At 34.6% G+C, this 12,417-nt stretch overlaps 1 protein-coding gene across 1 annotated transcript in view; it reads left to right on the top strand.

Moving 5' to 3' along the window:
• The window catches only part of LOC112599154, a 172,039-nt gene that overhangs the window by 152,963 nt on the left and 6,659 nt on the right, over window positions 1-12,417 (top strand).

Here is a 12,417-nt window from a genome sequence, read left to right as displayed (position 1 = left end):
TATAAAAATTTTATGAACGTTTATAATAATGCTCTTGTACATACTTGTGTATTTATTTTGTGGTCGTTTTAAAATATATATACAAAATAAATCAGTAAATACGTGGCATACACAGTATAAATTATACTACTTCTACTGTTTTAGTATCATGGTATTAAAAAGAAAATAATATTTCTTATTTTTGGTTGTATTTAAGTGATTTGCCAGTTTTTTGCATTTTTTCCAAAATAATTCATTTTTGCCCTTGGCATAATAGTAAATATCTCCTGAAAATCATAGATTTACACTAAACAAGTCCTGTCGTCAAGAATGATATTATATTGTAGATTATAAACTGGAAGATGTGAAGATTTCTGTGTACACGCACACGTTTAATATATGTAAACAACAGTACATAGGTACTGACTAGGTAGTAGGTACTAAGCACTCGTAATGGACCATAATAATAACGATATATAGTGTAATGACATCGCTGCGGGAGTCGTCAGTAAATATATAACGTATACGAGTATAGTATAATATACATAAACATAATTTGGTAATATAAATCACAACTCGTTTTATTGGTTTATATTATATATAATTAACATTTAACAACATATTATTTTTATATCTGTTATATATATATATATATATTTATTAAAAAAAAATATTGCTTTTTCTGGTAATAATAACGCGCATTTATATTGTAGTATAGCAACTATATGCACTTTGATCGTTATAGTTAACGACGGCCTTGTCTGTTTGATAGACTCTGCATCAAGGTTGCGGGGGATCATATTATTATACTTTCACGGTTACGACTATATTATTTCTACGTATACACCTATATAATAATATAAGTACTCGTTATAATATATATATATATATATATATATATATATATATATATACATATATAACATAATACTATCGGAGAGTGTATCGAAACGGACGCGTGCGGTAATCCCGCCCGGGGCGAGATGCGCTGAGTCAAAAACATCGCATCATAATAATATTTTAACGTCTCCCCGCGGGTTGCAAAGAGTTTGAGATGATAACGATCGTTGGGTCAGCCCTCCAAAAATCATACAGTTTTCGCGTCATAGCATTTTTCTGTAAAATATAGTTATATAATTACGTACCGAGTACACTGCAGTATCCTATCGTCGGCCTATGTGCGCGACGATAGAAAAGAACTATGTAGGAGGAGTTCATAATATCTTCATAATATTACGTACAATAATTGATGTATAATATACACCAAGGCTTTCACTGGAAAACGCGTGTGAAAAATCCGCCCCGTGTCTGATGTACCGCGAGCGCGATACCTACGTAAATGTATCATACTACTAAGAGTATATAATATGTATATATGAGATTCGAATCCGTTCGGCTTTCTATATTAGTTTTTTTTTTTTTTTTTTGATTTGTGGCAAGTGATGGCGAAAGATCGTCGTGATCGCGCATTCAGTGCTAGTCAATAATTTTCTCTACTTATAGCTTTTAATGGCGTGTTTAAGTTTTAACACTTTATTAACTTGATAGAAGGGAATGAGGAGAAGGATGTTAAAGTCCTCTCGATTGGCTTTATATATAATTGCTACGAAGTTGAAACTCTTTACACTATAACGTATATGTATATAGGTATTGACGTACTGTCAATAAAGACACATTTACGTATTTAAAGTATGTAACACCTCAGACAGTTAGACTATTTGTTTTTGTTTCTCGTTCTTAGAAAAATTATACAAGTAATACGTATATCATATAAAAATCATTGTTCTCTGAGAATACACAAATTTATACTTTTGACATGACTTTGTCTCTCAGTTGTTTAACTAGGTGTATTTAAATTGCATTAATTATTACTTAATATATTCATTACACGAAACAAAATATTATATAATTATTCAGCCGACATTGGAGATAGAAAACTTCCTTTATTATCCCGTTTGAAGGACCAAATAATTAAGCTTAAATCCAATCGATAGAATTAACTTGAGTTTGAACTTATGCTATATAATATATATTCTTAGGAAAATAAAGGATTTAACTTTTAAGGCTATATATTAATAAGATACAAATTTGTTTCAATATACAACAAATTATGGATTCCTAATACTTTGATGAATTGTATATATATTCAATTGAATATAATAGTTAACTGTTTAAAGCATAAAATAATAAAAACAAAATTCAATATGTAATACACATTTATCACAATAAAACATATCTTACGAACTGACACGCAGAATTCTTAATGTCTCACACAATATTAAAGAAGCCCTCAACGAAGACGAAGCCACAAAAATTATCACCATATCTCTAAATGCAATTTACTCGATAAACTTTGATACTGTAAACAACAGCTAATCACACTGTAAATATTATTAATTTGTCATGTAAATAATATTTGTTGTAATGTCGTTAGCTAATAACCTTAGCTGTTGACGACTATAAATCTATAATAAAAAAAAATAATAAAATCAAGATGCAGAAAACATCATTGCTTCAGTGACATAATAATTAAATAATTTTAACTATATATTAACGTATAATAGGATTTTTATAGTGTTATATTATATAATAAGTATATTAAGTTTCAACAAATTCAGTATCTGGTGAATCAGTCAATTATTGTCCACTCGTTGTGAAAAATCAGATCACCACCTATTTCCGCTATAGAAGCAGCTATTTTCCCATCAGCTATAAAATTGGAATGAATAATTCACGTGACCTCTAGGTAAACGCCACCGCGCGTCCGAGGTCGTTTACCACGAATAGTCTGTTTAAGAATTAATTTTATGGAAAAATGTCTTCACGGATCTTCTCGCCACAAACTCACTTGATTCGTAGTGATTACATATTTTTCTATCTCCGCCTTCTTGTACACGGTCGAAAGGAAGTAGCTTGTACTTGATTTAGGGTCATTGTTCAATACACACAAATACCATAAGTCTTTTATGTTTTATTTGACCATATAGAGGTTTTTTTTATTTCCCCAGGGCTATATTGTATTATATAATATTTCTAGTTGATTTTTAATTTCGCATCGTGTCTGTATACATGTATTCGGGGCATGAGTTTGAGAACTGGACCAAGGTTGTGGTTATGTTTATTATATGCTTATTTAGCCCTAGTAGATAATATTATAATTGAAGTATAATACATAATAGATTATAGGTATAAACAATTATATAATCCAGTCGATGTGATGATGTGGGGGAGTGGAGGTAAACAATGGAAGATTCGTTTGCGTATATTATTATTATATTTTGTTTTATATACCGATTGGTGAAACAGTAGCCGTGACGCCTTGGTAGCGTTTTGACGGCAGGAGTATTATATTCTTTTCTCATTCGGACGCGTCACGAAATCATTCGTCAATCTGATGATATTTTTTAGCTGCCAATTTATACTCGTCTGTATGATAAAGGTGTTCGACAACGATTTTTTTTTTCGTTGTCTCGCCTTGTGTATACGTTTTTAGATCTTTTTTAATTCTTTTTTTTATAAGTTATTTGGCCATATTGAAAGGGGAAATATTTCTAAAAAAAAATACTACTCGAAAAAATTAGGTAGTTATTATTATTCTTAATGTCATTACAGTTACTTTCATACATAGGCAATCCTAAAAATAATTTCAAACGATGTGTTCAAGTAGATTTTGCTATTTCGTATAAATTGGTAAATAAATATATATATATATATATAAGTGTATATTTATACCACCGAGTGTCTACTAGCTGCTGTCTTGGCGTTTGAAATTCAACACGGGTTTAAAAAAAAAAAATTGTACTCCGATTCGTCATAATTCGTATTCAATTTATGCGTTCCTATGTGCAGTGAACGCGTATACCCTTCTATACGAAGGACACGCCGTTTGAAATACAATATGTGACTGGTAAAATTATAATATCATTTGTACACGTCATGTGTATATTTTGTACATTTAGATATAGATATCTCAACTGTGTACACGAACGTTGTTTTTTAACCGTCTATAGCGTTAAACGATTTTTCGCAATGTTCGGCGAGTGTGATCATTTTATAGCGTTGTAGTTTTGTGCGTGTATGATATTATGTTATTTCCAATTTTCATTATAAACGCATAAATTCACGGAAAATTCCTCTAGCTTATAGTGCGTTTTCCGATAACTCGTCCCGATTTTTTATTGATTTTTTTTTTTTTTTTTGCGCACAAAACGAGTCTCGCGCCGCCGCCGCGGCAGCGGTGTGTCACCAACTAATAAACGGGTTTGAAAAGCTATAATATATAACGATCGTAAATCATATTATCGTAGGTACATAAAATATTGTTGTAGGTAGGTAACGGGACCGCGTTCGTCAAATCGTGAACCTTTATTTACCGTGTACTGTTATGTACTGCCTACTGCTGTATTACTCGCCGCCCGCAGTGTATGACCTGTATATTTTTACATTATAGAAAAATCGTATGCGTCGGCGGACGCAAATAAATGTATTCTAAGACTAAATAATGCACTGTACTAATACAACATAATACAATAATATAATATAATGTATACGGAGCGCGGCTGTTATTACGGCGATTGTCCGGTTATGGCAAAACGTTTCTCGGAAGCGATGCGCCGAAAATTATTCGTCTGTGACGCGAACGTTACATAGTAATACATTAATACATAATAATGTGCTGCTAAAAATTATAATTTGTCATTATGGTATTGTATGCGCGTATGGGTTGGTTGTATGGAACGATGTTTGATTATTATTATTATCATTTTTTTCGTATTGTCAAATGTAATAATAATAATATCATCGAACGTTTGACACAACGCGCGTGCGTGTACAAAATTCGTTATCGTCGACGGGTACGTTGGCACTCGAACCAGTCCTGTTACGAGATAAACATCTACCGTTTCTGCTACTACAGATCAATTTAATACCTATAATTCAGATGGCTACAGTTATCAGTATTATTTTTTTTTTCTTAATATTTTTTACGGCTGGCGTTAATATCAATTAACACAACGATAATAAAGTCAGTTTTTTTTTTTTAGCCACATTATCACAATATTTTCCGACAAACTACGCATAATAATTATTAATAATGTATAGCGTGCAGTTATCTCATAAACTTTCAGTCGTACGGAATGTGCACGTCATAATATTTTATTGTTATTATGAAACAGCGTCGGAGCGTGCAGTTGACCGTATATTATGTACATGTACTTCCTTCCATACACCGTAAAAGTAGTTAGAGGTAACAACAGAAAAATTGAACTCAAACTTATTATTCGAAGAGTTGTAGTAGTAATTTTCATATGTTTTTATAATGTTATTTCCGTACATAACGCTCTAGAAAATTGCTGCAAACACAGTACAAGGGGGATACGTTTCGTTAGTTCCGAGTTTAGAACAAAATTCGTGTGCATATTATAATATGTATATGCCATACTTATATTATACTGTGCCACGTCAATTTCCGCAGTTAATTATTATTGTGTTATTATTATTATTATTATTATTTATTACGATATTGTTATTTTTACCGTAACTGTGTGCTCTACCGACCTGTGGCGGCGGTCATTGTGCTATTCAAATCCGGTTCGACTCGGAACTCTACTCACGACAATGTACAACGGAGGGTTTTCCGTCTGGATTTCACGACTACTGAAATATCGTCGCATTTAGCCCACGTCCGTTATATACACACAATCGTCGTCGTATAGTACCTATATTGTACGCGTTACCGTTATTTATTGCGATTATTACTTACTTTTTCTCTTTCCTTCTCTGTCTCTTCCTCCTCAACAATTCCGTCGTGCAAACATCTTTGTCGCATAGCTCGTCTTTATAATATTATAGTCATTTCGTTGCAGGAATAACGACGACAGACCAACAACTGCGATGGTGCACTATATATATATATTATTACATATATATGTATATTGTGTATATTCGTTCGCGGGGGTCTTTGAACTAAATCACGTACATTTTTTATTATATACACATACGGTCAGCGTGGTTTGTCGTCACGATCGTGTTTTTCACGTAGCTCGACGAAAAATCGTTACCGATCCATCACCACGCGTTGCGAAATATATTATGCTTTTTTGATGATATTATATTTTATTATTATTATTGTTCAAACGCGATGTTCACTATCCGTGACGACTTAACTCTAACTCGGCCAATTATAACACCGTACGCGCCGCCGATTGAAACGTGTTACAGGAACATATAATAATGGAATTCCAAACAGGATATAAAATATAATATGCGGCCAGTGTGAGTCCAAGGACTCGATCTGTTTTGTGCGCACGAAAGTCGGTTTTTTTCTATTTATTTGTTATTTTTTTTCTTACCACCGTCGAACTCGGATATGTTTTTATATTTCGATACGGACCACGCCCCCGCCACCTACCTTGAACGCCGTGTATAGGTATATTATCGTGCAATAACCTGTCGCGGACACACCCTTAACTATGCGACGATAGACTTGTAAAAAAATGACATTAACTCGATTATACGGAGACGATCGTACAGAAGTACGTCTTGTGATTGACGACTTTTCCAAATGACGTTTGCGGGGACGAGAGAAGCCTCGTCGTTGTTTGCCGACAAAATTATATCATAATAACAGTATGGGAAGCCCGTTATGGACACATGAGAAGCCGTACACGTGACAATAATATAATTACCTAACAGACCACGACTGTGTCGACCACAGCTATATACTGCAGTGTATTATTATGACACTATCGTTTCGAGTACCTGTAGTTACTGTAGTTAAGTCCAATCACTTCTACGTGCATATAAATATTTCAGGGAAATCTTTGAAATAAACCTATTAAGTTAGGTTAAATACTCCAACCCTTGCTTCATTTAGCGCGTTGGACTTTATCATTCAGGATCCGGCATCAAGATCCTATTTTAAGAGATATTTATAAAAAAAATTGTTAGAACCAGGATGCGCAAGCGTGACGCTATCAAGTCGTTGGTGTTGTGCAGGTATTTGGATATTTTGTCGTCTGGTATGAGGAAACTGAACGTCGGATTCTCGAAATATGTGTACGTATATAATATTCCATATTATTACAAAACCAATGCGTTAAAGTGTTTACTACCTTCGTCTCGTATGTTAGCTAAGTATATACTAGCTGATGTTTTTTTTAAAATTCTACTCTTAGCTGACATTGTAGTTAGAACCGCGTATAGTGATGAGTGCAGCCTGTCAGTATGTATACCGACAACGACATTATTGTATTGCATTGTATTATATTTATATACACACGAAACGGCATTCTTTTCCTAAGTTGAGTAAACCTAATCGTTGTTCGACATTCACACACAATGATAATATATATCCTCTCCCACAGACACACACACGCAAGCGCGCTGTTTTGTAAACATGACGAATACTATATCGGTTGAAGCGTGTGGGAACACGGGTCCCCCCTCGATCCATTGTCGTCGAGCTTATAACCCTATTTCGAAAAAAAACCGTATCTAATTGTGTTATGTGATGTATTAGTATATACAGTGCGTTGTACATTTATTTTACTGTGAGTACGATATTACTAAGTGTATATAATAAACATATAATATAAGAATTAAGAAATGTTTTTGGATAGGTGTTATCGGTGTGACCGCGGCGATGTTTGCGTTTCGTAGTAACTCGTGATCAAAAATGTGTACTGTGTATAATAAAAATAAGAAACGTAATAATTTTTGATTATTTTCAATGGGGAGGAGCGTATACGATAAATGATAATTATCGCTCGGCGTAAATTTAACAAAAAATTAAAATACGTGCAGTGACTGCCGCGGTGAAATATATTATAGTAACATGGGAAGTCGCGGTTTGTGTTTTATGGTATAATATTATAACAACGCATACGCATTGATAAATCAGTATAAGTTTATTTTCTTGTATAATATAACGCATACGTTTGAAAATTAATTTTTGTTTTGTTGTCAAATTGTACGCTTACATAACCGAATTTCCACAGTAATTAAATGTACACATGAAACTAGTCGAGTGATATTTTAGAAAATGTTTACCTACAAAAATATGAAAATAATCGCTGTTCGACTTGCGAACGACGGACGGTGGCGGCGGCGTATAGTTTAAACTACGACAACTCTCTCGGTTGGCCGTGAACAACGGCCAGCGCGATGACGGAAACCGGTAGAGGAACTTTTGCTTTCTATACGAGCTCGATGGTGAGCGCTTGTGCGTATATACCCCCATCGTACGAGCGTATAAAGATAATAATAATATGTAATATTATTATACGTTTATGTGGCGTTTGATTAATCTTCATCCGCGAGACCCCGGAGGCCGTGAAAACGTATACACACACAGTGATAGTGCGCCTTCTCCTTCCTCCCACCATCGTCATCGACAACGCCTCTAGTATCCCGTTGCGTTAGCGTTGTACAGCCGCTCAGGTATTATGTATATGTATACCTATATATATATATATATATAATATACACAAGTATAATACGCTCTGATGCGATGTTGTGCGTGCGACGACTTAATGCAACGTTATTTTAATTGCAGAGTACTGGTAGATATATACGCGGGTGCGTGCGCGGGAGAGGATATCGCGAGTGCGGTTACATGTTGTTATTATTATATTTTATACATACAACCGAACGTGATGTGTCCGGGGCGGTGGTTGGGGTTACCACAGCCGTGGCACGGAGAACGGGCTTTCGCGGTTTTTTCTCTCTAATTCTCCGCGAGAGAGGCAGCAGCTTTATACGCTATACGAACGAGTTGTTTTTGCGGTTGTTTATTTTTCGCTGTCGCACTTCGAATTTTTATCTCAACTTAATACGTTATGTAAAAATCGCTTGCGAAAGACACAGGGCTATACACTTGAACTGCTACACAGCTAGGAGGTCGGTGAAGTTAACTAATTTACAGTATCGAACATGCGGTTTACGTCGATCGCTATATTTATTGTGTGGTATACGCATAGTTCATATGGATTTAACCTATGCATGTTTTGTCGATTTGCTTATAAAATCCTATACTGAACGTATAATATACGTATACCTATAGGTGTAAATACAAACTTACCCACCTACCTGATTGTTAAATTTTAAAATGTGTTAAAACACGGTTGTGTTGCCGATGGAATTTCGTAACACCTATATTATAAGTTATTGTTGTCGGTTTTCTCGTTTTTTCGTTCGTATACGATAAATAGATCTCCGGAGCGCGCGAACTGATTGTTTGCGGCTTGTGTTATTGTTCGCCGCGGATAACACTGCTGCGACACAATGAGCTCGCGGTGTCGCGCCGACCTCGGCGGGTCATTATAAGTGTCGAGAATGTGACCTCGAAACGGCCAATTTGTCCGACGAAAACAATAATTTCGAACCGGCAAAATAATAAATAATTGGTATACAATATAATAAATCATATCATTATAAAAGCAAAAATGTTTGCCCGGTGTCGTATACGTGTCGCCGGATCATTAAGCCCACACACTGCTTTGTCCTGCATTGTTGGGTACCTGTTTATAAATAATATATCAATTACATGAATTATATATGTGCATGTGATACAACAAATTCTGCAGTCGCGCCAAAATAATAACACGGTTGTGCAACGATCGAAAAATCCGCGACTATGTCTCTCCTGTCTGCAGTAGTCTGTAGTTGTCGTTATGTGTATCGCGTTTTGTTTTGAGGCTAAACGCGTCACGAGTGCGTGGAGTTCGATCGCCAAAAAATGAATTGCCCCCGAAGTGTGTGCAATAATAGTAGTAATAATTGGTAATAACGATATCGTCACTATTGCTCTCTCGCCCGCGACCTCTATTATACTCGTATATTACGGTATGCAAACACGTCGCCGCCTGCACGATGTCGATTTTGCGCATTGAATTCGTTTGATATAATATTACAATTATAATAAAAGTATTGCGTGATTATGAAACACAACTGAGATCAGACTTCGATCGGGCTTCGTCACCCCAAATTTATAGAGATCATGACGACTAAACGAATTATCTCGTTTATGGACTTGCCTGTGTTTACGATTGCATGTAATTCAAGTCGTCACACACTAGTAAAACACACAGTTTTTGGATCGTCTCGGTGGTATAACCGGAATTTTTCTCGGAATAAAGAGATTTAATACAGGGTTACTTACGGGAGGTAGCTTAACTTTCTGTGATCCTTATCATACGTTTGGTATGCATATGGTGTATAACATATTAGACTTTTCCAGTAATATTCATACAAATCACAATTTTAATACATATGATGTGATACGTTTAGATTTTTTTTAAATTTCTCTTCAATTTTTGCATATAAGCTTTAACCACTCACTGGATCGTTTACACGTATAGAAACCCACACCTCCTCTCACACCGGTACCACTTGAAGATGGTTTAAAAAAAAAAATAATAATTTCTGTTTGTCGATGATGATACCGGTTTGAACGGTTTAGGTACTTATAGTTTCAACAGCATAAATATATAGTGTGTACAGTACTGTATAAGGTTTTTGCTTACAAGAATAAAAGACGCTGATCGCTATAGGTTGTTTGTCGTCTGTTGAATAGCCGCGGAGCGTACCCAATTAGTGGTATACTGTAAAATATAATTATAGTTTGTTGTTGTACTGTTTTTCATAATATATATTATATATATATTCATGTACATCTAACGGAGGTGATAGTTACCTAATTAAATGATTTCCAAGAACGTTACGCGTTTGTTTCAAGTCTTTAATAGCAACGAGTCCGCGTGATTATACGACGTGTTCTTTCTATTGAGACAGTCGTTGATCCCGGGGTGATAAGTAACGATCTCGAGACTCTTCAATGATTGGAATCAATTTTTATTTCGTTTTGAAAGTCAATTAATTATTGCTATTTATGTCTCGCATTGACTTATAGGTTTTATAATTCATTATATTTGCATAGGTAGTAGAGATTATAGACTGACAATGATTTGTTAAGTTAATGCACTTACTTAACAATACCTTTTATTAAAATATATTTAAGTACACCGTTATGTGTTATCATTATAATTGTAGAATAGAAATAAAAATGCAATCAAGTTTTTCTTTTACCTTATTATGTATTATATATTATTCTTTGTTAATAAATATATTTAACATATCTAATGAAGTTTAAATTATTTAAGCTTTAAGTTCAAATTTCAAAAAAAAATTTCGCGGTGACCAATTCCCTCTGTTTAATGTTACCATAAATTAAAATTACCTTCTTTACGTATAAATGCATTCTAAATCTGATGCGAAGGTCATCGTCGCCCTTTTACTCCCGTGTTCGCTCTTGTGTCAAATCTGTCAGAACAGCCTCGGTAGACGGATTATTGTGCGAAATATAATATAATATAATATAAATAATAATGAAATAATTAAAAACGTCTCACGGTCTATTCTATGATATTACGACTAAAATATATTTCCATAATAAGAAAGTCGCGGTCGTCAACATCGCACGTGTACATAACATGCGTGTATACCTATCGCCTATAGAGTGTAATATAGGTACTTGTTTGCAATATTATGGTAATCGAGACAAATTCGGTTGAAAGAAATTTTGGGCTCCGATTGGCGAAATCGGCAGTCACACAATGACCGGGTCTGTGAATATCATTACCGAACTACGCGTTAATTTCGTCTCTTCTCTTCTTTTGATTTCATTTTTTTCACCGTAGTTGGGGACCCGCTTTAACCCATCCCATATTGTGTTTCTAATTGCGACACTATTGTGTTGTGACACAAAAACAATGTCTTTCATTAATTCTGTACAACCGATCGATGCATAACGAAATACGTCATTATGATCATAACAAATGATCGATGTTCATAAATCTTGTATAATATTAATATTATTGTAATTTTATATCATTAATTTATAAAAATATTGATCGTCCTGTACGCCGTCGCGTTCAGCAGTCGTTATAAATTATTATAGTTTTGTAAATGTTTGTCGTGTACGGTTTGTGTAGGTACTCATGCCAAAGAAACCAATGATAACAATAATTATAAAAATATTTAATATGCACATATTACATGGAAAAAAAATATTTTAACTTTTCCGTTACGGTTGACCCGAGCCTAAGCACACGCAATCATCGCCGCCACCGCACCTCATTGGTATCGATCCCGTACGATGTGTATAGTACACGCAAACACCGCGAAAATGGTTTTATAATAATGGTACTTATGCCTTATATCATATATATCGAAATTATCATATTGTAATAAAACGTACAATATAATACCCATATTACGTATTACCCCGCATTCATGCCTAACCCAACTTAAATGTTTGTTGTTCGATGTTGTTTATGGATTTCCCGATTAAATGTTTGCGCTTTTCACAGCTGCGACTCCTATAGCTGGCTAATAACACGCATGCACACGGCTGGCGACGGTTGGCAACGCCGTTTTTTA

Source organism: Melanaphis sacchari, unplaced genomic scaffold, assembly GCF_002803265.2.
Source record: "Melanaphis sacchari strain LSU unplaced genomic scaffold, SCAv2.0 Contig4_pilon_pilon, whole genome shotgun sequence".
Classification (NCBI taxonomy): domain Eukaryota; kingdom Metazoa; phylum Arthropoda; class Insecta; order Hemiptera; family Aphididae; genus Melanaphis; species Melanaphis sacchari.
The sequence above is the reverse complement of the archived record's forward strand: the minus strand, read 5'-3'. Positions and strand labels throughout refer to the sequence as shown.